The following is a 25,259-nucleotide window of genomic DNA, read 5'->3' on the forward strand; positions in this document are numbered from 1 at the left end:
ACTCCCCCTGCTCTGGTTGTACCGGCTCTGTCTCTAGGTCACTGTCAGCCACGTGCCAGTTCCTCTCCCTGAGCGCGGTCTTGCTATCCCAATATACTGGGTCTGGCTGTCCCAAAATCCCAAGTCTGGCTATCCCAATGTCCCGGGTCCAGCTATCCCAATATCCCGGGTCCGGCTATCCCAGTATCCCAGGTCTGGCTATCCCAATATCCTTACTTGAGTCCCACTGCCATCCCCGTGCCTGCAGCTCCATCCGGCCCCGCTCGCTGTGGCAGCACTCGGAGGGGGTCCCATCCACGTCCCCGTGATCAGGGACTGGGGGACCCCCGGGCCGGGCCCTGACAGCGCCACTTCCAGGTACTGCAGGGAGTGGAGAACTGGGGGGACACAGAGATCTGGGGGGTGGGAGTTTGGGGATCCAGGGGGGTCTGCAGATCAAGGAGAGGAGGGACTTGAAGAGCTGGGAGAGCTGGGAAGGAGGTTCAGGGGCTCAGAGTCAAGGAAAGGGGGTGCAGGGACTGGGAGAGGTGGGATGGGGTGTCCACGGAATCCTGTGCCCAGGAAAGGGGGTGCCAGGGGCCCTCAGTGTGAGGGAAGGAGGGTCTGGGGGCTGGGAAATGCAGGAATGGGGGCCCTGGGGTCCCAGGGTCAAGGAAAAGGGTGGGTCTGGGGCTGGGAGTGGTGGGGTGGCCAGGAAAAGGCTGCGTTGGTGCCGGATAAGGGGGTGCAGGGGGATCTCAGTGCCAGGGAAAGGGGTAAAAGGGCATCTTGGTTCTCAGGAATGGGGGTCCAGGGGAGTCTCAGGGTCAAGGAAAGGGGAGTGCAGGGACTGGGAGAGGTAGAAGGGAGTTCCAGGGGTTCCCTGTGCCCAGGAAAGGGGAGTCCAGGGTTTCCCAGAAAAGGGGGGGTGACAGGGTGGGGACAACCGGCATGTCCAGGAAGGGGAGCTCAGGGGGGTCTCCGGTTTTGCAGAAAGGTGGGGCTGGTGGCTGGGAAAGGCAGGAATGGGGGTCTGAGGCGTTCCAGGGCATCCCAGGGTCAAGCACACGGGAGGTCTGGAGACTGGGAGACATGGGATGGCCAGGAAAGGGGGAGCAGGGGGGTCCTGATATCTGGCAATAGGGAATTCAGGGGGGATTTAGGGGGATCCCTGTGGAGGATAAGGAGGGGAGCAGTGGGCTCCCGTTCCCGGGAATGGCGGTTCAGGGGGGTCTCAGGGGGTGCCGAGTCCCACTCCTTCCTCAATGCCCCCAGGAGCCCCCAGCCCCATCACTGGAGCCATCGCGCTGCTCCAGGCAGATCCCAGTGGCGCAGGCTGGGAGATGCAGCAGTGCCCAAGGAAGGGCAGGGGGAAAGGGGGGATCACTTCCAGCTGTCCCCAGGGAAGGCTCTGTAAATCCCAGGCAATCCCAGTCGCTCCCAGTGTGTTCCCAGCCACCCCCAGTATGGTTAAAAACACTCCCCGTATATCCCAGTTGCCCTCAACATGTCCGTAGTCATTCCCAGATGCTGCCAGTGGCCCCAGTGAGGTTGTTTGTTATCCCAGTATCATACCAGTAATGCCCAGTATATCCTAATTGCCTCCAGCATGCATCCAGTCCTTCCCAGTTACTCCAGTTTGCTTGCAGCATGATCCCAGTTTCTCTCAGTTGCTCCCAGTAGCCAAAATTGTGATCCCAGTTGCTCCATTTCAACACCAATATGATCCCAGTCACCTCCAGTATGATCCTAGTCACATGCCAGCACTCCCAGTATGGTCACAGTTTCATCCCAGTTATTTCCAATCACTCCCAGTATGGGCCCAGTTGCCTCCACCATGGTTCCAGTTGCTTCCTAGATCAACCCAGTCAGTCCCAGTATGATGCCATTTTCTCCCAGCGTGCTCCCAGTTGCTCCCAGTCACCCCCAGTACGGGGGATGATATGCATGCTGTGTTCCCAGTCACTCTCAGATACTCCCAGTATTAGTCCAGTCACTCCCAATAGGATCCAAATATGACCCCAGTGTGCTCCCAGTCACTGCCAGTATGAACCAGTTACCCCCCACAGGTTCCTGTTGCTCTCTTTCACCCTCACTTTTGTTCCAGTCACTCCCAGTCTCTCCCAGTTCCCTCCCACATATTCCTACTCACTCCCAGTTCCTCCCAGTAGCTTCCACCATGATCCCATTTGCTCACAACCACTCCCAGTCAGCCTCTGTGTAGTTGCACTCACTGCCAGTATGATCCCAGTCACCTCCAGCATCATCCCAGTTCATCACAGTAGAAGCCCAGTTGCTTCCAATCACCCCCAGCATGTACCCAGTCACTCCCAGTTGCTCCTGGCATGATCCCAGTTGCTCCCAGCTGCTCCCGGTCACCCTCAGCATGATCCCAGTCACTCCCAGTGTATCCCATTTGCCCCCAGCATGGTCTCAATTGCCCCCCGCAGGTGTCCCAGTATGATCCCAGTACGATTCCAGTCTCCCTCAGTGTGATTGCAGTCTCCCCCGGCATGGGCCCAGCTGCTCCCAGTATGATGTCAGTACGATCCCAGTACAGCCCAGTCACTGCCAGTATGATCTCAGTACGATCCCAGTACAAAGCAGTCACTGCCAGTGAAGCCACTCCCGGGATCCCCCAGCCCTCTCTGTGTTCCCCCTCCCCGCTCTCCAGGCTCCGAGAGGAGCCCCAAGGGCTGCAAGTCCCCACCCAGGGTCCCCAGCAAGGCCCAGTTGGGATCTGCAGCCCCCAGTGTTCCCAGTTTCCCTCTCCTTTCCCCGGGCCGGGTTCCCCCGCCCCCAGCGGGTGGGAGCAGCCGAGAGCCCCGCGCTGCCCATCCCGACCTGTCCCGGCTCCATCCCCGCTGCTCCCGCGGACTGCGAGGGGCTCGGGAACGGGGCAGGGGGAAGGGGAGGAGGAGGAGGCGGAGGTGGGATTGGGGAGAGGCGGGAGGAGGAGGAGGAGGAGGAGGGAGGAGGAGGAGGAGGAGAGGAGGAGGAGGGAGGAAGAGGCGGAGCGGCAGCGGGAAGCTGGAGGAGAGGAGGAAGCGCTGGGCTCCAGCGCTCCCTGAACTCGCAGCCCCCCGGGACCATCGCCCCCCGTCCCGCAGGTGCCCGGGGAGGGGGAGCTCGCCCCAAATATCCCGGGGGGGTCCCTGGGTTTGGGGTTTTTTGGGGGGATGTTTGGAGCTTGCGGGACTCCAAAGCCGAACCGCAGATGCCCTCGGGGGGACATCGTGGGGTCTCGGGAGGTGTTTTTGGGGGGTCCCGGTGGCGGTGGCGGCAGAGCCCCGGCGGGGGCGGGGGGATGCGGGTCCCCCCGCGTTGGGGGTTGGGCTTCCCGGGCCGGGCCCTCCGAGCCCTGCCGGGGCCCCGTGGGAACCGCGCGGGGGTGGGGGGACACCGGTTTTGGGGACCCCCGGGAGCCCCGGCTTCCCTATGCGGGACCCCAGAGAGAGGAGACCCCTAGAACCCCAAAGCGGGGATCCCGAGGGGGGGGACCCCTGGGATTGGCGGGACCCGGCGGGGGGGTCTGGGGGCTGGAGGGGCGGCATGGCCGGGAAAGGGGCTCGGGGGTCCCGGGGCCGGGAAATGGCTGCTCCCAGTATGAGCCCAGTTCCCCCCCTCGAGTGGTTCCAGTTTCCTCATCAGTCCCAGTATGAGCCCACTCAGTCCCAGTATGATCCTGGTCACTTCCCCTCACTCCCTGTAGGATCTCCGTTGCTCCCAGTATGAACCCAGTCACTCCCAGTCATTCCCCATTATGATGCAATTTGCCCCCAACATGGTCCCAGTTGCACCCAGTTCGTTCCACTTTTGTCCAGTGTGTTCCCAGTTACCCCAGCTGCCCCTAGCCTAGTCCCAGTCACTCCCAGTATGATGCCAGTCTCTCCCAGCAGGGACCCAGTCACTCACACTTACCCCCAGTGTGGCCCCAGTGTGGTCCCAGTTCCTCCCAGCACATTCCCAGTCGCTCCCAGTGTGGTCCCAGTCACCACCCGCATGGTCTCAGACACTCCCAGTATATCGCAGTTGCCCTGAACATTCTCGTGGTCATTCCCAGGCACTCCCAGTTACCTTGGCATGGTGCAGTTAACCCCCAATTTTATCTCAGTCACTGCCAGTACATCCCAGTTGTCACCAGCATGCATCCTATCATTCCCAGTTGCTCCCAGTCTGATCCCAGTGTATCCCCAGTAGGCTCTCAGCATGGGCCTGGTAGCTCTCAGTAGCGCCCAGTCAGGGCCCATTGACACCCACTATCATCCCAGTATGATCCCAGTCACTTCCAGTATGATGCCAGTGGCCCCCAGTGTGCTCCCAGTTGTTGCCTGTCAGTGCCAGCATGAGCCCAGTAGCCTCCAGTAGGATTCCCGTGACTCCCTGTCTCTCCTGGTATATGCCAGTCACCCCCAGCATGCTCCCAGTCCTTCCCACTTCTTCCCAGTTGCTTTCAGCATGATTCCAGTTGCTCACAGCCATTCCCAGTCAATCCCAGGATGATTCCAGACACCCTCAGTATGATCCCAGTCTCACCCAGCTGCTCCCACCATAATTCCAGTATGATCTCGCTTGCCCCCAGCTAGTTCCAGTTGTTCCCGGTTCCTCCCAGTATGATCCCAGTTCCCTCTAGAATAGTCCCAGTCATGCCCAGTTGCCCCCAGCATAGATCCAGTTGTTCCCAGGTGTCTCCAGCATGGTCCCAGTTGTCCCCAGCATGGTCCCAGCTGTTCCCAGTGTCGTTCCAGTAAGCCCCAGTATGGTTACAGACACTCCCAGTATATCCTAGTTGGCCTCAGCATGCTTGTAGTCATTCCCAGGCACTTCCAGTTGCCCAGTAAGGTTCTAGTTCCCTCAGAAGGATCCTAGTCTTTCCCTCTTTCCCAGTTACTCCCAGTTGCCTCCAGCATGCTCCCAGTTTCTGGCAGTTGCCCAAAATGTTGTCCCAGTTGCTCCCAGTATGAATCCAGTTGCCCCAGTCTCAGTGATCTCAGTCCCCTCAGCATGGTTCCAGTACCTTCCAGCTGATCCCAGCTGCTCCCAGTGTGTCCACATTTTCCTCCCAACATGGGCCCAGTAACTCCCAGCAAACCTGTCTTGGTTTTGAAAGACAGGTGTCTGCTAAGGAAGGCAGAAGCCTCCCTTGGAATGGCAGATGTAACCCCTTTCCCTCTGAGTTATTATAATTTTGAAATCAAGGGCCTTTCAGCAAAGATGTGGGAAAATAGGAATAACAGTTCTTTACTATTATATATATATGTATATAACCAGTCAAACAAACAGCAATAACGATGGCAGTAACAGCAAACAATCACAAACCCAGTCCCAGCCTTCTCGGCTGTCAGGCCCTTTCCCCTCGGGTGCAGTTTCGCTCGCAGCCGGCAGGGATCGCTGACGGCTCCCGGTGAGCAGGGCAGGTGCGATGGTTCCCCCGCAGCTGCAGGGGGCGCTCCGGAGCGAGCTCGGGGCTCACGTGGCACTGGTGCCCTGGGATCCCGGGAAGGGATGGAACAAGGGCTTCACAAACCCAAAACCCGGACAGCTGGCCCCGGTGTCCAGCTGGAGCTTTGGGAACAGCAGGCTGGAACGGCAGGCTGGAACGGCAGGCTGGAGCAGCAGGGATGAGCACAAATCCCAGAGGACAGACGAGATGTATCCAAACGGAGAACCCCCCGGAGGTCTAGGCAGGCAGGGCGAGCATGACTACAACACAGCGAAGGCTCGAAGCAACAGTGGGGCAGAGCGACCACAGCCCGGCCTCCAGCGGGGCAGGGAGGGTGGCTTTGGGATCCCGGTGTTGTTTCCAGCAGAAAGCAAAGTAGCTGAAGCAAGCAGACTCCTCTCTCTCAGAGCAGAGAGTGAACTGACCCCACACCCAGGTGAAACAAAGGAGTAGCCAGGCCCACCCCACCGACAGTGGGCAGCTCTTTTGTCTTCCTTAAGTACAGCCATTTGTCCCCTAGCAACATGCATATGGGAAAAAATTCCTTTAACAGGAAAAAAAAACGAGGACTAAACTAAAACCACAACAAAACCCCAGTCAGGATCTGTTCACACCTGCTGTAATCCCAGTGGCTCCCAGCATGATCCAAGTAGGACCTGTAGTCACTGTCAGTCTGGTTCCAGTCAATGCCAGTATGATCCCAGTTGCCCCAAATGTGATCCCAACTGCTCCCTTTCAATGCCAGTATGATCCCAGACACTTCCTGCTACTTCCAGTATGATCCCAGTTGCACCAAGTCATCCTCCAGTATGGTTAGTCACCCCTAGTATGTCCCCAGTCACTCTCAGATACTCCTGGTATTATTTCAGTCATGCCCAGAGTGACTCCCTGTCACTGCCAGTGTGGGCTCAGTTGTTCCCAGTATGAATCCAGTCACTCCCAGTTACTCCAAATATGATTCCATTTGTTCCCAGTGTGGTTTCTGTTGCTCCCAGTCACCTCCAGTATGGTTCCAGTCACAGCCAGTACCCTTCCAGTCACTCCCAGTCTGATTCCATTAGGATTGCAGTCACTCAGATACCCCCAGCACTATTCCAGTCACTGCAAGTATGATCCCAGCCAGTTCCAGTAGGATACGAGTGTGACCATGGCATGGGCACAACTGCTCCCATGATCTTCCAGTGTGGTTCCAGTTGAACCCAGTTGCCCCTAGTATAGTCCCAGTCACTCCCCATATGATCCCAGTCCCTCCCAGCATTGTCCCAGTCATGCCCAGTTGCCCCCAATTCAGACCCAGTTACTACCACTTCATCCCAGTAGCCCCCAGCATGGTCCCATTTCTCCCCAGCATGATCCTGGTTGTTCCCATTGTGGTCCAAGTCAATCCCAGTATGGTTACAGGTACTCCCAGTATATCCCACTTGGCCTCAGCATGCTTGTAGTCATTCCCAGTCCCACCCAGTTGCCCCAGTAAGGTTCCAGTTTCTCCAGTACAAAGCAGTGACTGCCAGTGATTCCACTCCCGGGATCCCCCAGCCCTCTCTGTGTTCCCCCTCCCGGCTCTCTGGGCTCGGAGAGGAGCCCCAAGGGCTGCAAGTCCCCACCCAGGGTCCCCAGCAAGCCCCCAGTGTTCCCAGTTTCCCTCTCCTTTCCCCGGGCCGGGTTCCCCCACCCTCAGCGGGTGGGAGCAGCCGAGAGCCCTGCGCTGCCCATCCCGACCTGTCCTGGCTCCATCCCCGCTGCTCCTACGGGCTGTGAGGGGCTCGGGAGTGGGGACCCAGCGTGTGGCTGGTCCTGGGGAGAGGAGGAGGAGGGATGGAAGAGGAGGAGTGGGAACAGGAGGAAAAGGAGGGACAAGGGAGGATCAAGAAAAGGAGAAGGAAGAACGAGGTCGAGGGCTCCCTGAATTTGCAGCCCCCCACCTGTGAGAGCATCGCTCCCCCATCCCACAGGTTCCCGGGAAGGGGGGCGCGGCCCAGATATCCTGGGGGTCCCTGGATTGGGGTTTTTGGGGGAGAGGTTTGGAGTATGAAGAATTCCAAAGCTGAGCAGAAAATGCTCCTTGCAAGGACATTTGGGGATCCCCAGGAAGTGTTTTTGAGGGGTCCTGGTGGTGGTGCCAGCAGAGCCCAGGCTGCAGACAGGGGGATGTGGAGTCCCCCCTGCAGTGGGGGTTGGGTCTGCCTGGGTCAGGCATGGCCGACTCCAGCCCAGAGCCAGAGGGCTGCGGGACCCCCCGGGAGAGCCGGAGGGGGAACCTCAGGACCCCCAGAGTGGGGAGAGCAGAGAGGGGCAGTACCGGGACCAGGGGAGCCCCGGCAGTCCAGAGGAGCAGACCCCTGTGACCCCCCGGGCCCCAAAATGGGGAGCCCAGAGAGGGGGGAGCGCCGCCATTCATGGGACCCTCAACAGCCTGGAGAGGGGGAGGGGGGACTCCTTGGACTCCCTGCACCCCGAAGCAGAGAATAAGGGGAGAAGGATCACTTGGACCCCATAACCCCCAGCATCCCTATGTGGGGAGACCAAAGATGGGAGCTTTTTGGATTCCTGGGCTTCCAGCAGCCTGGGGAGGGCAGGGACCAAGTAGATGGGGGACCCCAATACAAGCATGACCCCCAGTAGCTGGGACAGGGGGAACCCCCGAACATCAGAGCAGGGAGACTAGAGAGGGGGAACTCCTGTGAGGCTTTTTCAGGGCTGAATGTTGGTGTTTGGAAAGTTTTTCTGGACCCCAGATGCCCGGACACTTGTAGAGATGGACTTGGGCAGAGGGACATTCAGACTCAACGTGCTTCTCTCTTGTTTGTTCCCAAACCAGGATATCCCATTCCCAAACCTTGGCCAGATGGAGAAGGGGACTCTGAGGAAGAGGAAGATGCCCCAGAACACCCAGGCAGGTGAGGAGGAAGTCCCTGCCTATTTCCCCCTCTCTCCTGCTCCATCTTCCAGCCCAGCATCGCCTGCTGCCGACGCCATCCTGCCAGGGACGGACTGGGGGGATCTCCTTCCCCTTCCCTCTGGCACGGAGGCAAATCCCATCCTCTCCTTGTCCTTCCTCCCCCAGACAAGGAGCTGAGGACGGAGACCAGGGAGGACAAATCCCCGCAGCAGAACCTGGTGGAAGAGGCCATTTTGAGCGGCTCCACAGCGCAGGAATCCAATGGGGAGGAAAAGCCCCAGAGATCCCACAGGAGGAGGGGCTGCAAACGCAGTCCAGGGAGCTGTGAGGAGGAAAGAGCCACCCTGTGCTGGGAAGGCGGCCAGAGATCCAGCCAGAGCTCAGACCTGGTGGTCCATGAGCAGCTTCAAACTGGAGAGAAGCCCCACAAGTGCTTGGAATGTGGGAAGAGCTTCAGCTGGAGATCTCACCTGATCCGCCACCAGATGATCCACACTGGGGAACGGCCCTACGAGTGTGGGGAATGTGGGAAGAGCTTCAGAGACAGCTCTGAGCTGATCCGCCACCAGATGATCCACACTGGGGAATGGCCCTATGAGTGTGGGGAATGTGGGAAGAGCTTCAGCCGGAGCTCCAACCTGATCCTCCACCAGATGATACACACTGGGGAACGGCCCTACGAGTGTTGGGAATGTGGGAAAAGCTTCAGCCACAGCTCCAGCCTGATCCGCCATCAGAGGAGCCACACCGGGGAGAGGCCCTATGAGTGTACTGAGTGTGGGAAGAGGTTTATGACCAGCTGCCATCTCCTCCTGCACCAGCGGATTCACACAGAGGAGAGACCCTTCCGCTGCCCCGATTGCAGGAAGGGCTTCAAATATAACTCCATTCTTGTCAGCCACCAGCGCATCCACACGGGGGAGAGGCCCTATGCGTGTCCCAAGTGTGGCAAGAGCTTCACCCAGAGCTCTAACTTGACTAGACACCAACAGAGGCACCGGTAAGTGAAGCCCTGCAAGTGCCCCGACTGCAGAAGAGCTTTGTCCACTGCTCCAACTTCATCCCCCACCAAAGGACCCACATTCCCTGCATCCATGTTGGGAAGATACCTGGCTGGTTGTCTCCATATCCTTCTGGATCCCCATAGGCACCAGGGATGATGATATTTGGGAGGATTTGGGGGTTCTGAGGGGAGATGGAAGAGTTTTCTCCATCGCTTTGCACTCCAGAAGATGAGAGGCCTTGATCTGTCATCTCAAAACCACTGGATCCCAGTGAAAAATGCTCAGCTCCCACTCCAAATGGCTCAGTCACATTCCGAAAGTACTTGACCCTACAGCCCCCTCAAAATCGCCAGGAAGGGCTGGATGGGCATTCAGAGGGTCTGGACGGAATGGGAGGTACATGGTGGGGGATGGGCAGTGGGAGGGGGCAGGGGTTTGGAATGAAGAGCTGAAGGCTGGGGATGATGAGGCCGGGGGGAATCTCCTTTCTGGGTATCCCCCACATCTGAGGGCATTTGGGTTATCCCCTGTTCCTGAGTGGTTTTTTGTGTCCCCCCCCAATCCTGAGGAGGGGATACAGGGAGACGAGGGAGGACACGTGGCTCCGGCACTTGGAGTGGGCACCACAGGGAGGGACACGGGAAGCCCATTTTGGGGAAGGTCCTGCTGCTTTCTGCCAATTTTGGGGGCTAGAAATGGCTTTTGGAGTTTTCCCGCTAATTTCTGGAAGCTGAGGTGGCACCCCCTCCTCATTTTCTGATGGTGAGGAGACGCCATTTTGGAGGATCCTGCTGCTTTCCACCAACCTGGGGCAAGGATGTAAATGGCTTGTGGGCCCCGTGCCTCATTTTGGGGGTTGGGGTGACCCCACGGTTCCACCGGTGTCTAAGGGAGGGCTATAACTCCCAGTTTTGGTGGTTATAAGCAGCTTGTGGGGGTCCCACGTTTGACGGAGGCCCCCAGCCCCCACCCCAAAGCAGCCTTTGGCCAATCAGAGCGTGCAGCGGTGATGACTCAGCAGTTGCCATGGAGATGGGCAGGTGCCAGAGACCACAACAACTTTTAAGCCAATCAGAAAATGCACAAAACAATTTTTACTCAGTCAGAGCTTTTCTCACCGATGACTCCTGTATTGGTTTGGCACAGCCTGGTTTTTGGTGGCAGGGGGGCCACAGAGGTGGCTGCTGTGAGAAGCTGCTGGAAGCTTCCACCATGTGCAGCAGTGCCAATCCCTGATGGCTCTGAAGATGGACATGCTGCTGGCCAAAACTGGGCCAATGAGAGAGGCTGGTAATGCTTCTGGGATAACAGATTTAAGAAGAAAATAAAAACAAATGGGCACATAGTTTTTCTTCTGGTCAGAGAAGAGGAGGAGGTAAGAAAGTGTGAAGGAAGCAATATGGCGACACCAGGGTCAGTGGAGAAGTTGGGGGAGGAGGTGCTCCAGGCTCTGGAGCTGAGATTCCTCTGCAGGCCGTGGTAGAGAGCATGGTGAAGGAACCCCTGGGGATCCACTGAGGACAAAGTGATCCACCCGCAGCCCAGAGGGGAGGTGCTCACACCGGAGCGGGTGGATGCCTGGAGGAGGCTGTGATCCAGCGAAAGACCCAGTGGAGAGAGGGGGTGTCACGTTCCACTGTGGGGAGCTGTGAGGTGTTCTTTTAAAAATGGATGGTCAGGAACGGAATGAAGCCAAACGAGGCAAATATTGTCACTGAGAACCGTTTATTGACAACAAAAGGAGAAGGAAAAAGAGCTGCCTGAGTGGAAGACGGCCAGAGGAGACAGAACAGAAGAAAGGAAAATGAGAAAAGACTGGGGGAGAGGGGAGAGAGGGGACAGAGAGAAAAAGAGGGCAGGTACCAGCAGCAAGTCAGGGCAGTGCTGTCGGCACCCGTGCACGCTGCCTACCTGTGGCTGAGCCAGGCCCTCAAGGGGCTGCCTGTGGCTGAGCCAAGCCTGGAGGGGCGTGGCTTGACAGGCATGGCTCCCGCGGTGACGGCCCTGGACACGCGGTGAGTGGGCGCTTGAACAGGAGGACCAGGAGCCTGGACGGGGTCGCAGTGAGCGGCTGTATCAGCGCGGCAGGGCAGGCAGTGACGGCTGGATCGGGGCGGTAGGGCAGGATTCCGGCAGCCCAGGCAGGAAGGCAGGGCGAAGCAGTGAGGCGGTGCTCAGGGCACAGGAAGGCAGGACAGGTGCGAGGGCAGCAGAGCCAGAAGGCAGGCTGGGGCCAGGATGTTATAAACAGTGAAGGGAGATGTTGGTTTTCATATTTGGAGTTACTGATTCAAGGGGTTAATCGAGTTAATGAGTTAATCAAGAAGTTTAATACTGTTAAAGTTCTCTGATTTCAGGTTGGAAAATGACTGGGAGTTGAGAGTGATGGTTAGAGTTAGATTGTATGTTAGGATGCTTTAGTGTTCAGGATGTTTTTACAGTTGAATTGTCAATGATTAATATAAAACAAAATGGCTGATGGGAATAACTTTCCAGAATCTTCTTGGGGGTGGGGAGTGTGCAAGTGCCAGTCAAAACCACCAGAACGTGTCACTCAGGCTGGGGCCCCTCCTTTAGGCAGCAACTGGGCATGCTCCAGAGGGATGAGCTGGCCCCTATGGGCAGGCATGAGGGAGGGACCAAACCAACCCGGCCCCTGACTGGACAAATGTGTCCAGATACCCTGATTGACACTGGGAGGGGAGAACAGGCCTTGCGGAAGCCCCGAGGGTTGTGCCCCAGCTAACCCTCGTAGCCAAGTGCCCAGCACTGCTGTCCTTTGTTTTGTAGGCAGGCAGCTTGCCGCTTGGGGTCTGTAGTTGTCAATTATTAAATTTTTTTAAATAAAACCCTTTCAACTTTTGAATTGGCTTGTTGTTTTTCACACAGGCAGCAAACAGTAGCGAGGCCTCCTGAGCAAGCAGCAGTGAGCCCTGACACAGTTGGGTTTTATACTCCCCCGGCCCCTCCCAAAGGCTGCCTGAGGACAGGGAACCATTGGCCCAGTCCAGCTTTCCTGGGCCATCCATTGGTGGAGACCTCTCCGCGACCTGACTGGAGAAGCCCCTCCACAGTGTCTCCTACTGCCTTCCTCGTGTGGGGTGTTGCCAGGCCAAGGCTCCCTAGAGGGAGCCCACGGCCTCACAGGGGAAGGACTCCTCTCCCGGAGCAGCAGAAGGAAGTCTCGGTGATGAACTGACCAAACCCCCGTTCCCTGTCTCCCTGCGCTGTCGGTGGGAAGGAGGGAGGGCCTGAGGGTGGGAAGGTGTTCTAAGGGCTTATTTTATTTCTCATTATCCTCCTCTGATTTAAGTTGAGCCTGTTTCATCCTTGAAGTGCTTTCTCCCATCCTTATCTCACTCACCAAGCCTTCAATTTTTTTTTCCCTTTTCCCTCCTCTGCCCAGCTGTGGCAGGGGAGGGTGAGTGAGGGACTCCTGTGGATGCCTGGCATTGGGCCAGTGTCAAACCACGACACTAGGATCATACTGGTAGAGACTGGAACCTTACTGGGGCAAGTGGCTGTGACTGGGAATGACTATAAGCAAGCTGAGGGCAACTGGGCTATACTGGGAGTGTCTCTAACCACACTGGGGGTGACTGGGAACACACTGAGAGTGACTGGGAGTGACTAGGTCTACATTGGGGGCAACTGGGATTGACTGGGACCTTTCACGGGGAGATTGGAATCCTACTGGACACATACAGGTATCATACATGGAATGACTGGCTCTGTTCTAGGGCCAGCTGAGAGCCACTGGGATCAGACTGGGAGGAACTGGGAGCAACTAGGAGCATGCGGGTGACAACTGGGATCATCATGGCATCAGAGTAGGATCATGCTGGGAGTGACTGGGTCTATGCTAGGGGCAACTGAGAGCAACTGGGATCAGACTGTGAGGAAATGCTGGGGACAACTGGGATCATATTGGGAGCAACTGGGTCCACACTGAGGGTGACTGGGTCATACTGGGATCATACTGAAAGTGACTAGGAGCATCCTGAGGGCAACTGGGAGTGACTGGAATCATGCTGGAAGCTACTGGGAGATACTGGGAGACACTGGGAGTGACTGGGATCATACTGGGAGTTACTGGGACTATGCTGGGAGCAAATGGCTTTGTACTGAGGGTGACTGGGTTCATACTGGAATCATACTGGGGAGGACTGGAGCCACAGTGGGAGTGACTGGGATCATACTGGGGGAAACTGGAACTGTACTGGGAGTGCCTGGAACTATACTAAGGGTAAAGGGGAACACCTGGCACCATGCAGGGATCATAGTGGGAGTGACCAGGGTCATACTGGGATCACACTGAGCGTAACTGAAAGCGACTGGGATCATACTGGGGTGACTGGGAGCCACAGTATGGGGAATTATAAAGGAGAATTAGGTTGTGAGCTTTAAAACCTGCCTGCAAAGGCACATGGCAGAACAAAGGAGCACAAGGTAGCCCAGAGAGGCTTGTCTCCACTGGGCCCTGGGGGGAGGAGGTGTCACAGGGCAGACCCCTACAAAGTGTGTTGCTGATGTGGCAACACGAGATAGGTCACATCATATAAGGAACTACTGTGCCTTAGAAAAGTGTATAAAACCAACTCACTCCTTTGAATAAACCATTCAGATTCCCTCCTGGTCTGGGTCCGATTCAATCGCTGACACCACAGGACCCATGCTGGGGGTGACCTGGGCCCCCCGGGTGGAACTGGGGAAACTGGCCCAGCTGGGGCTCAGGGTTGTTCTCCCCCAGGGCTGCCCCGGGCCCTGCTGCCACCCCCAGCCCCAAAGAGCCGAGGGAAATGGGACAGCTGAGGGACAGCCTGGGCAAGGGACATGGGACAGCCAAGGGAACATGGAATGGACAAGGGACATTGTCTTGGGGTGACCTTATGATGTGTATCCCATATTGCTGCCTATGCCCAGAAATTAATTCCTGTGCCTTTCTATGCCTCTAAACTGAGCCTGAGAGGGGGAAGGAAAAAAATGAGCAAAACTTTTTCAAAGCAGTTTGCAGCTTGTTCAAGGTCACACACAGATAGCAATTGGTTTTCCCAGCTGCAGCAGGGGAGGGAGGAAAGCACCCAGCTTGCTGCGCCCAGAACAGGGTTTTTTTGGCCAGTGGTTCAGCTGCTTTGTTCTCCGGAGAGAGACTGAGAGTTGAATTTTTCCTTCCCTGGAATTTCAGATTTTCTCCCTTTTCTACTGGACTGCTTGATTGCTTTAACATCAGAACACATCAGGAGGACTTTCCACCGGGCACAGAGGGCCTGGCCCTGGCCCAAGCCCCAGCTCCAAGGAGACCACAGGGAGGACTCTAACGCTTTCCCAGGTTTTTTTCCACAACGGGAGGTTTTATTATTTAGCATTATTTTCCTTCCCGTGTGTTTGTTAAATAAATAGTTTTATCTTCTTCACTTTCCTTCGAGGAAAATTTATTTTTTCCCGAACCTGGTGGGGGAGGGGTGGTTGTGCCTTCTCTCAGAGGATACATTTCTATATTTGGTCAAACCGGTACAGACATGAAATGGCCGAGGGACACGGGACATCCAGGGAACACGGCCTGGCCCAGGGACACTGAGCTCCAGCACTTTGGGCTGTTGTGCCCAGGGTGTTGCCCTTGGGCTCCCAGGACAGGCAGAGCGGGGAGAATCCCCTCCAGGAGCTGTTGTTCACTTCAAGCTTTGGTGTTGGACATTCCCACAGAGCCACCTGCAGTGGCCGGAGCCCGGCTGGTGCCTGGTGCCACCAAAGCTGCTCCGTCAGTGCCCTCCTGCCCCGGGCAGGGCAGAGAACGCCAAAAGAAAGGCTCAAGCTCTGCTCGGGGCAGGGAGAGGGCACTTCCCTGGCACTGCCAGGGGCACCACAGAGCCGGCCTGGGGAAAGGATTGGATTTATGTCCCATTGAATTGCAGCAGGGATTTGATTGGACATAAATTCCAGTCATTTCCCCATGGAAATCCCATGGCAGTGGGCTGGGGGGGAGATGCGTCCATGGAATTTTCGCCTGACTGGGATGAGAGTGAGATCCATCCATGGAAATTCCATGGGAATTCCTGCATTCCCAGGTCCACCCTTCCTGAATCCCACATTCCCATAGAAATTCCCCCCCACACCCACCTTTGTGCTCCAGAGCCTCCCGACCACATCCAATGTGTTTTGGGAGCTCTTCCACACAGGTGTGTTCCAGATAATGCTTCATCTGCTCTGCCAAGATCCCTTTGGATTCCCAGCACCTCTGGGGGAGCCGGGTGGCACTGTCGGACACTGCAAAGCTCCCAGATCCCAGCTGGAAGGAGATTAAATCCCACCCGTCGTAGCCGTGCTGGTGGGATCCATTGATGCTCCGTTGGACAGGAGATCACAGCTGGAAACCACCTGCACTGTGGGGAGACCTGGGAACGAGGAGAGAACGGACCCATGGAGTCGTGTCCCAGCCCCAACGGAGCCCCTTGCAGCTCCCTGGATTCCTATGCCAGGCCCACAGATCCCATCCCACTCCCACAAATCCCACCCCCAGAGATCCACCCCATTCCCACAGATCCCAGCCCAGCCCCCAGCTCCCCCCACTCCCCCCCCTCTGGTTGTACTGGCCCTGTCTCCAGGTCACTGTCAGCCATGTGCCGGTTCCTCTCCTTGAGCCGGGTCTGGCTATCCCAATATCCCAGGTCTGGCTAACCCAGTATTCTGGGTCTGGCTACCCCAATATCTCGGGCCTGGCTATCCCAGTACCCTGGGTCTGGCTATCCCAGTATCATGGGTCTTGCTATCCCAATATCCGGGGTCTGGCTATCCCAATATCCTGGCTCGGCTCCCGCTCCCATCCCCGTGCCTGCAGCTCCATCCGGCCCCGCTCGCTGTGGCAGCACTCGGAGGGGGTCCCGTCCACGTTCCCGTGATCAGGGACTGGGGGACCCCAGGCCGGGCTCTGACAGCGCCACTTCCAGGTATTGCAGGGAGGGGAGAACTGGCGGGACACAGAGACCTGGGGGGTTGGGAGTTTGGGGATCCAGGGGGGTCCGCAGGTCAAGGAGAGGAGAGACTTGAAGAGCTGGGAGAGCTGGGAAGGAGGTTCAGGGGCTCAGAGTCAAGGAAAGGGGGTGCAGGGACTGGGAGAGGTGGGATGGGGTGTCCACGGAATCCTGTGCCCAGGAAAGGGGGTGCCAGGGACCTTCAGAATGGCGGTTCAGGCGGGTCCCATTCCTGGGAATGGGGGTTATGGGGGTCCCATTTCCAGGAATGGGGGTTCAGGGGGGTACCAGGGGGTGCCGAGGTCCCACTCCCCCCTCGGCGCCCCATGAGCCCCCAGCCCCAGCGCTGGAGCCATCGCGCTGCTCTAGGGAGATCCCAGTGGCGCAGGCTGGGAGATGCAGCAGTGCCCAAGGAAGGGCAGGGGGAAAGGGGGGATCACTTCCAGCTGTCCCCAGGGAAGGCTCTGTAAATCCCAGCCACTCCCAGTCACTCCCAGTGTGTCCCCAGCCACTCCCAGTATGGTTACACACACTCCCAGTATATCCCAGCTGCCCTCAGCATGTCCGTAGTCATTCCCAGATGCTGCCCGTGGCCCCAGTGAGGTTGTTTGTTATCCCAGTATCATACCAGTCATGCCCAGTATATCCCAGTTGCCTCCAGCATGCATCCAGTCCTTCCCAGTTACTCCAGTTTGCTTGCGGCATGATCCCAGTTTCTCTCAGTTGCTCCCAGTAGCCAAAATTGTGATCCCAGTTGCTCCATTTCAACACCAATATGATCCCAGTCACCTCCAGTATGATCCTAGTCACATGCCAGCACTCCCAGTATGGTACCAGTATAATCCCAGTTATTTCCAATTACTCCCAGTATGGGCCCAGTTGCCTCCACCATGGTTCCAGTTGCTTCCTAGATCAACCCAGTCAGTCCCAGTATGATGACATTTGCTCCCAGCGTGCTCCCAGTTGCTCCCAGTCACCCCCAGTATGGGGGATGATATGCATGCTGTGTTCCCAGTCACTCTCAGATACTCCCAGTATTAGTCCAGTCACTCCCAATAGGATCCAAATATGACCCCAGTGTGCTCCCAGTCACTGCCAGTATGAACCAGTTGCCCCCCACAGGTTCCAGTTGCTCTCTTTCACCCTCACTTTTGTTCCAGTCACTCCCAGTCACTCCCAGTTCCTCCCAGTAGCTTCCAGCATGATCCCATTTGCTCACAACCACTCCCAGTCAGCCTCTGTGTAGTTGCACTCACTGCCAGTATGATCCCAGCCACCTCCAGCATCATCCCAGTTCATCACAGTAGAAGCCCATTTGCTTCCAATCACCCCCAGGATGTACCCAGTCACTCCCAGTTGCTCCCAGCTGCTCCCAGTCACCCTCAGCATGATCCCAGTCACTCCCAGTGTATCCCATTTGCTCCAGCATGGTCTCAATTGCCCCCCGCAGGCATCCCAGTATGATCGCAGTATGATTCCAGTCTCCCTCAGTTTGATTGCAGTCTCCCCCGGCATGGGCCCAGCTGCTCCCAGTATGTCAGTACGATCCCAGTACAGCCCAGTCACTGCCAGTATGATCTCAGTACGATCCCAGTATAAAGCAGTCACTGCCAGTGATGCCACTCCTGGGATCCCCCAGCCCTCTCTGCGTTCCCCCTCCCCGCTCTCCAGGCTCCGAGAGGAGCCCCAAGGGCTGCAAGTCCCCACCCAGGGTCCCCAGCAAGGCCCAGTTTGGATGTGCAGCCCCCAGTGTTCCCAGTTTCCCTCTCCTTTCCCCGGGCCGGGTTCCCCCGCCCCCAGCGGGTGGGAGCAGCCGAGAGCCCCGCGCTGCCCATCCCGACCTGTCCCGGCTCCATCCCCGCTGCTCCCACGGGCTGCGAGGGGCTCGGGAACGGGGCAGGGGGAAGGGGAGGAGGAGGAGGCGGAGGTGGGATCGGGGAGAGGCGGGAGGAGGAGGAGGAGGAGGAGGAGGAGGAGGAGGAGGAGGAGGAGGAGGGAGGAAGAGGCGGAGCGGCAGCGGGAAGCTGGAGGAGAGGAGGAAGCGCTCGGCTCCAGCGCTCCCTGAACTCGCAGCCCCCCGGGACCGTCGCCCCCCGTCCCGCAGGTGCCCGGGGTGGGGGAGCTCGCCCCAAATGTCCCGGGTGGTCCCTGGGTTTGGGGTTTTTTGGGGGATGTTTGGAGCTTGCGGGACTCCAAAGCCGAGCCGCAGATGCCCTCGGGGGGACATCGTGGGGTCCCGGGAGGTGTTTTTGGGGGGTCCCGGTGGCGGTGGCGGCAGAGCCGCGGCGGGGGCGGGGGGATGCGGGTCCCCCCGCGGTGGGGGTTGGGCTTCCCGGGCCGGGCCCTCCGAGCTCTGCCGGAGCCACGTGGGAACCGCGCGGGGGTGGGGGGACACCGGTTTTGGGGACCCCCGGGAGCCGCGGCTTCCCTAAGCGGGACCCCAGAGAGAGGAGACCCCCAGAACCCCAAAGCGGGGATCCCGAGGGGGGGGACCCCTGGCATTGGCGGGACCCCGGCGGGGGGGTCTGGGGGCTGGAGGGGCGGCATGGCCGGGAAAGGGGCTCGGGGGTCCCGGGGCTGGGAAATGGCTGCTCCCAGTATGAGCCCAGTTCCCCTCCCGAGTGGTTCCAGTTTCCTCATCTGTCCCGGTATGAGCCCACTCAGTCCCAGTATGATCCTGGTCACTTCCCCTCACTCCCTGTAGGATCTCTGTTGCTCCCAGTATGAACCCAGTCACTCCCAGTCATTCCCCATTATGATGCAATTTTTCCCCAGCATGGTCCCACAGTTGCACCCAGTTCATCCCACTTCTGTCCAGTGTATTCCCAGTTCTCCCAGCTGCCCCTAGCATAGTCTCAGTCATTCCCAGTATGATGCCAGTCTCTCCCAGCAGGGCCCCAGTCACTCACACTTGCCCCCAGTGTGGCCCCAGTGTGGTCCCAGTTCCCCCCAGCACATTCCCAGTCGCTCCCAGTGTGGTCCCAGTCACCACCCGCATGGTCTCAGACACTCCCAGTATATCGCAGTTGCCCTGAACATTCTCGTGGTCATTCCCAGGCACTCCCAGTTACCTTGGCATGGTGCAGTTAACCCCCAATTTTATCTCAGTCACTGCCAGTACATCCCAGTTGTCACCAGCATGCATCCTATCATTCCCAGTTGCTCCCAGTCTGATCCCAGTGTATCCCCAGTAGGCTCTCAGCATGGGCCTGGTAGCTCTCAGTAGCGCCCAGTCAGGGCCCATTGACACCCACTATCATCCCAGTATGATCCCAGTCACTTCCAGTATGATGCCAGTGGCCCCCAGTGTGCTCCCAGTTGTTGCCTGTCAGTGCCAGCATGAGCCCAGTAGCCTCCAGTAGGATTCCCGTGACTCCCTGTCTCTCCTGGTATATGCCAGTCACCCCCAGCATGCTCCCAGTCCTTCCCACTTCTTCCCAGTTGCTTTCAGCATGATTCCAGTTGCTCACAGCCATTCCCAGTCAATCCCAGGATGATTCCTTCAACCCTCAGTATGATCCCAGTCTCACCCAGCTGCTCCCACCGTGATTCCAGTATGATCCCACTTGCCCCCAGCATAGTTCCAGTTGTTCCTGGTTCTTCCCAGTATGATCCCAGTTCCCTCTAGAATAGTCCCAGTCATGCCCAGTTGCCCCCAGCATAGATCCAGTTGTTCCCAGGTGTCTCCAGCATGGTCCCAGTTGTCCCCAGCATGGTCCCAGCTGTTCCCAGTGTCGTTCCAGTAAGCCCCAGTATGGTTACAGACACTCCCAGTATATCCTAGTTGGCCTCAGCATGCTTGTAGTCATTCCCAGGCACTTCCAGTTGCCCAGTAAGGTTCTAGTTCCCTCAGAAGGATCCTAGTCTTTCCCTCTTTCCCAGTTACTCCCAGTTGCCTCCAGCATGCTCCCAGTTTCTGGCAGTTGCCCAAAATGTTGTCCCAGTTGCTCCCAGTATGAATCCCGTTGCCCCAGTTGTGGTCTCAGTCCCCTCAGCATGGTTTCAGTACCTTCCAGCTGATCCCAGCTGCTCCCAATGTGTTCCCATTTTCCTCTCAACATGGGCCAAGTAGCTCCCAGTAAGCCCCAGTCAGGATCTGTTCACACCTGCTGTAATCCCAGTGGCTCTCCGCATGATCCCAGTAGGACCTGTAGTCACTGTCAGTCTGGTTCCAGTCACTCCCAGTATGATCCCAGTTACCCCAAATGTGATCCCAACTGCTCCCTCTCAATGCCAGTATGATCCCAGTCACTTCCTGCAACTTGCAGTATGATCCCGGTTGCACCCAGTCACCCCCAGTATGGTTAGTCACCCCCAGTATGACACCAGTCACTCCCAGATACTCCCCGTATTATTCCCATCATGCCCAGAGTGACTCCCTGTCACTGCCAGTGTGGGCTCAGTTGTTCCCAGTATGAATCCAGTCACTCCCAGTTACTCCAAATATGATTCCATTTGCTCCCAGTGTGGTTTCTGTTGCTCTCAGTCACCTCCAGTATGGTTCCAGTCATGACCAGCACCTTTCCAGTCATTCCCAGTCTGATTCCATTAGGATTGCAGTCACTCAGATACCCCCAGCACTATTCCATTCACTGCCAGAATGATCCCAGCCAGTTCCAGTAGGATCCCAGTATGACTGCAGCATGGGCACAGTTGCTCTCATGATCTTCCAGTGTGGATCCTGTTGAACCCAGTTGCCCCTAGTATAGTCCCAGTCACTCCCCATATGATCCCAGTTGCTCCTAGCATGGTCCCAGTCGTGCCCAGTTGCCCCCAGTTCAGACCCAGTCACTCCCACTTTCTCCCAGTAGCCCCCAGCATGGTCCCTTTTCTCCCCAGCATGGTCCTGGTTGTTCCCATTGTAGTTCCAGTCAATCCCAGTATGGTTACAGACACTCCCAGTATATCCCAGTTGGCCTCAGCATGCTTGTAGTCATTCCCAGTCCCACCCAGTTGCCCCAGTAAGGTTCTAGTTACCCCAGTACAAAGCAGTGACTGCCAGTGATGCCACTCCTGGGATCCGCCAGCCCTCTCTGGGTTCCTCCTCCTGGCTCTCCGGGCTCTGAGAGGAGCCCCAAGGGCTGCAAGTCCCCACCCAGGGTCCCCAGCAAGGCCCAGTTTGGATCTGCAGCCCCCAATGTTCCCAGTTTCCCTCACCTTTCCCCAGGCCGGGTTCCCCCACCCCCAGTGGGTGGGAGCAGCGGAGAGCCCCGCACTGCCCATCCTGACCTGTCCTGGCTCCATCCCTGGTGTTCCCGCATGCTGCGAGGGGCTCGGGAACAGGGCAGGGGGAAGGGGAGGAGGAGGAGGCAGAGGTGGGATTGGGGAGGGGCGGGAGGAGGAGGAGGGACAAGGGAGGATCAAGAAAAGGGGAAGGAAGCATGAGGTTTAGTGCTCCCTGAATTCACAGCCCCCCACCTGTGGGATCATCGCCCCCCCATCCCGCGGGTGCCCAGGAAGGGGGAGCTCGGCCCAGATATCCTGGGGGTCCCTGGATTGGGTTTTTTTGGGGGAGAGGTTTGGAGTATGAAGAACTCCAAAGCTGAGCAGAAAATGCCCATTGCAGGGACATTGGGGGTCCCCAGGAGGTGTTTTTGGGGAGTCCTGGAGGTGGTGCCAGCAGAGCCCAGGCTGCAGACAGGGGGATGTGGGGTCCCTCCTGCAGTGGGGGTTGGGTCTGCCCAGGTCAGGCATGGCCGACTCCAGCCCGGAGCCAGAGGGCTGCGGGACCTCCCAGGAGAGCCGGAGGGGGCAACCTCAGGACCCCCAGAGTGGGGAGAGCAGAGAGGGGCAGTACCGGGACCAGGGGAGCCCCGGCAGTCTGGAGGAGCAGACCCCTGTGACCCCCAGGACCCCAAAGTGGGGAGCCCAGAGAGGGGGGAGCACCGCCATTTGTGGGACCCTCAACAGCCTGGAGAGGGGGAGGGGGGACTCCTTGGACCCCCTGCACCCCAAAGCAGAGAATAAGGGGAGAAGGACCCCTTGGACCCCATAACCCCCAGCATCCCTAAGTGGGGAGACTAAAGGGGAAGCTTTTCGGATTCCTGGGACTCCCAGCAGCCTGGGGAGGGCAGGGACCAAGTAGATGGGGGACCTCAATACAAGCATGACCCCCGGCAGCTGGGACAGGGGAGAATCCCCGAACATCAGAGCAGGGGGACTAGAGAGAGGGGACTCCTGTGAGGCTTTTTCAGGGCTGAATCTTGGTGTTTGAAGGTTTTTCTGGACCCCTGATGCCCGATGACTTGTAGAGATGGACTTGGGCAGGGGGACATTCAGACTCAACATGCTTCTCCCTTGTTTTTCCCCCAAACCAGGATTTCCCATTCCCAAACCTTTGCCAAAGGGAGGAGGAGGCTGTGAGGAAGATGCCCCAGGACCCCCAGGCAGGTGAGGAGGAAGTCCCTGCCCCTTTCCCCCTCTCTCCTGCTCCATCTCCCAGCCCAGCATCGCCCCCGGCTGCAGGACAACCCCGCTGCCGATGCCATCCTGCCGGGGACGGACTGGGGGGATCTCCTTCCCCTTCTCTGTGGCAGAGGCAAATTCAATCCTCTCCTTGTCCTTCCTCCCCCAGACAAGGAGCTGAGGATGGAGCCCAGGGAGGACAAATCCCCGCAGCAGAACCTGGTGGAAGAGGCCATTTTGAGCGGCTCCACGGCGCAGGAATCCAACAGGGAGGAAAAGCCCCAGAGATCCCACAGGAGGAGAGGCTGCAAATGCAGCCCAGGGAGCTGTGAGGAGGAAAGAGCCACCCTGTGCTGGGAAGGCGGCCAGAGATCCAGCCAGAGCTCAGACCTGGTGGTCCATGAGCAGCTTCAAACTGGAGAGAAGCCCCACAAGTGCTTGGAATGTGGGAAGAGCTTCAGCTGGAGATCTCACCTGATCCGCCACCAGATGATCCACACTGGGGAACGGCCCTACGAGTGTGGGGAATGTGGGAAGAGCTTCAGAGACAGCTCTGAGCTGATCCGCCACCAGATGATCCACACTGGGGAGAGGCCCTATGAGTGTGGTGAATGTGGGAAGAGCTTCAGCCGGAGCTCCAACCTGATCCTCCACCAGATGATACACACTGGGGAACGGCCCTACGAGTGTCGGGAATGTGGGAAAAGCTTCAGCCACAGCTCCAGCCTGATCCGCCACCAGAGGAGCCACACTGGGGAGAGGCCCTATGAGTGTACTGAGTGTGGGAAGAGGTTTACGACCAGCGGCCATCTCCTCCTGCACCAGCGGATTCACACAGAGGAGAGACCCTTCCGCTGCCCTGACTGCGGGAAGGGCTTCAAATATAACTCCATTCTTGTCAGCCACCAGCGCATCCACACCGGGGAGAGGCCCTATGCGTGTCCCAAGTGTGGGAAGAGCTTCACCCAGAGCTCTAACTTGACCAGACACCAACAGAGGCACCGGTAAGTGAAGCCCTGCAAGTGCCCCGACTGCAGAAGAGCTTTGTGCACTGCTCCAACTTCATCCCCCACCGAAGGACCCACATTCCCTGTATCCATGTTGGGAAGACACCTGGCTGGATGTCTCCATATCCTTCTGGATCCCCATAGGCACCAGGGATGATGATATTTGGGAGGATTTGGGGGTTCTGAGGGGAGAGGGAAGAGTTTTCTCCATTGCTTTGCACTCCAGAAGATGAGAGGCCTTGATCTGTCACCTCAAAACCACTGAATCCCAGTGAAAAATGTTCAGCTCCCACTCCAAATGGCTCAGTCTCATTCCAAAAATACTTGACCCTACAGCCCCCTCAAAATCGCCAGGAAGGGCTGGATGGGCATTCAGAGGGTCTGGATGGAGTGGGAGGTACATGGTGGGGAGTGGGCAGTGGGAGGGGGGCAGGGGTTTGGAATGAAGAGCTGAAGGCTGGGGATGATGAGGCCGGGGGGAATCTCCTTTCTGGGTATCCCCCACATCTAAGGGCATTTGGGCTATCCTCAGTTCCTGAGGGGGTTTCTGGGTCCCCACCGATCCTGAGGAGGGGATACAGGGAGACAGGGGAGGACACGTGGCTCTGGCACTTGGAGTGGGCACCACAGGGAGGGTGACGGGGAGCCCATTTTGGGGAAGGTCCTGCTGCTTTCTGCCAATTTTGGGGGCTACAAATGTCTTTTGGCGTTTTCCCGCTGTTATAAATGAAGTCTGTAATTTGTGCTGTTATGTATAAAAATGAACTGTAGTAAAACTATACAGAGCCAGAGCTTCAAACCCCCCCACCAGCCTGGCTGAGAGGAAAATTTTACAACACTGGAGCAGTTGAAAAGGAAGTTCTTTCAGCACAGAAGTAATCAATAGGTGAGGATTCCACCCCAGGTGGGGTTGGATCTTATCACTGGGACATTAACTCTATGATTACTTGATCACTGTCTTCTGATATCTACATCTCAGGTGATAAGGAATTGGACATTCCGGGAACTCCACTGAGGGTTCCAGGAGTTGAAGACAGACAAATTCATCACCGAACATGGGCGATTCATCACATCTAGAAGACCCTTTGTCCATCCTTGCACTGTGAAAGAAGAACTTCATGAATATGTTAAAGAACGAGAAGAATGGACTGGACTTGAACACTCCCCAAAAATCGTATAAAAATAACCCAGACAAGGCAGCTGGCGTGAACTTGGGAGATCTGATGCGATAGAGGTCAGATCTATGCATGTTCACCCTGCTCTGATCCTGGGCTCGGTGCTGCTTTTCTCAATCTTGGCTTTTGAGACTAATATTTCGGCTGCATAATAAATTTTATTTCTTTATTAATTTTGATTGGACTATCTGGTTTATCACACCGCTAATTTTGGAAGCTGAGGTGACACCCCCTCCTCATTTTGTCACGGTGAGGAGACGCCATTTTGGGAAAGATCCTGCTGATTTCCACCAAACTGGGGTAGGGATATAAATGGCTTGTGGGCCCCATGCCTCATTTTGGGGGGTTGGGGTGACCCCACGGTTCCACCGGTGTCTAA

At 57.4% G+C, this 25,259-nt stretch overlaps 1 pseudogene; it reads left to right on the plus strand.

Annotated features, from left to right (window-relative positions):
- Positions 1 to 3,001: 3,001 nt before the first annotated feature.
- LOC138102478 (zinc finger protein 665-like) lies at positions 3,002 to 24,097 on the plus strand (annotated as a pseudogene).
- Positions 24,098 to 25,259: the final 1,162 nt, after the last annotated feature.

The sequence above is a fragment of the Aphelocoma coerulescens genome, unplaced genomic scaffold, assembly GCF_041296385.1.
Source record: "Aphelocoma coerulescens isolate FSJ_1873_10779 unplaced genomic scaffold, UR_Acoe_1.0 HiC_scaffold_77, whole genome shotgun sequence".
NCBI lineage: Eukaryota > Metazoa > Chordata > Aves > Passeriformes > Corvidae > Aphelocoma > Aphelocoma coerulescens.